This window comes from Alligator sinensis, unplaced genomic scaffold (assembly GCF_000455745.1).
Source record: "Alligator sinensis unplaced genomic scaffold, ASM45574v1 scaffold119_2, whole genome shotgun sequence".
NCBI lineage: Eukaryota > Metazoa > Chordata > Crocodylia > Alligatoridae > Alligator > Alligator sinensis.
In genome coordinates, this window is record NW_005842242.1 from 671,379 (window position 1) to 672,606 (window position 1,228).

Here is a 1,228-nt window from a genome sequence, read left to right on the forward strand (position 1 = left end):
CGCTCTTCCAGCTTTCACTGAAATCAGTGCAAGTCTTAGTTCATGCTAATAGGGGCTGAATTGGGCAGATAGGGCAAAAGCACCAGCTGTAGTAAACCGGTACATCTCTATGTGCTTCGTTAAAGACACTAACTGGCACAAAATGAGGATCGGGCTTTAATACATCACATGTTAAAGAGCTGTATTAGTGGAGCAATGCTATTTAGCAGTTAATTGTTATCAGCCAATGTTGAGGGTCGACTTTGTCATGCTCTTGCTACTGTGGAACAACCCTGGCGACCTGGCGGCCACGTTATAGCTGCATCCGTCCCACGGGTTCGGTCTTCCGGACAACCAGCATCCAACAAAACGGCCCTAACCCGGGCATCATCTCTTTGGCTCCTTGACAGCTCCTCTTCCGACTCCCCCCCATCACCTCCAGGGATAACGGTGCATGGTTAATAGAGCTCTCTCACAGTTTATAGGCTTTCCTGGTCTTTCCCAACTGGGTCTAATATCTGAACAGGGCCATCTAATTCCCAGTGAATAAGAATCAGCTGGGAAGGTGGCTGTTCTGTCACTTTTACGATCAGGTCACAAAAGCATTGGATGCAGGTGTCGCTGTGGATGTAGTCTTTCTGGACTTCAGCAAGGCCTTTGACACTGTCTCCCACCTCATCCTCATTAAAAAACTAGGCGACTGTGGCATCGATGCCTACACAGCCAGGTGGATTGCGAATTGGCTGAAGGGTTGTACTCAGAGGGCGGTGGTGGACGGGTCATATTCAACCTGGGGGGAAGTGGGCAGCAGAGTCCCCCAGGGCTTGGTCCTTGGGCCCGCACTGTTCAATTTCTTTATCAGCGATTTGAACGACGGGGTGAAAAGCAACCTGTTTAAATTTGCTGATGATACCAAAATTTGGGGTGAGGTGGGCACGCTAGTAGGGAGGGAAAGACTGCAGAAAGACCTGGATAGGTTGCAGGGGTGGGCTAACAAAAACAGGATGCGTTTCAATACGGACAAGTGCAGGGTGCTGCACTTGGGCAGTAGTAACCGGCAGCACACTTATAAGATGGGAAACTCCCTTCTTGAGAGCACGGAGGCAGAAAGGGATCTTGGAGTCATCATTGACTCCAAGACGAACATGGGCTGACAATACGAGGTCACGGTCGGCAGGGCTAACCGGACCCTATCGTGCATCCACAGGGACATCTCAAGTAGGGCCAAGGAGGTGATCCTCCCCCTCTA

At 50.6% G+C, this 1,228-nt stretch overlaps 1 protein-coding gene across 3 annotated transcripts in view; it reads left to right on the forward strand.

Moving 5' to 3' along the window:
• PLCG2 (phospholipase C gamma 2) overlaps positions 1-1,228 on the forward strand; it is an 81,358-nt gene that overhangs the window by 68,386 nt on the left and 11,744 nt on the right. The window lies entirely within an intron of this gene.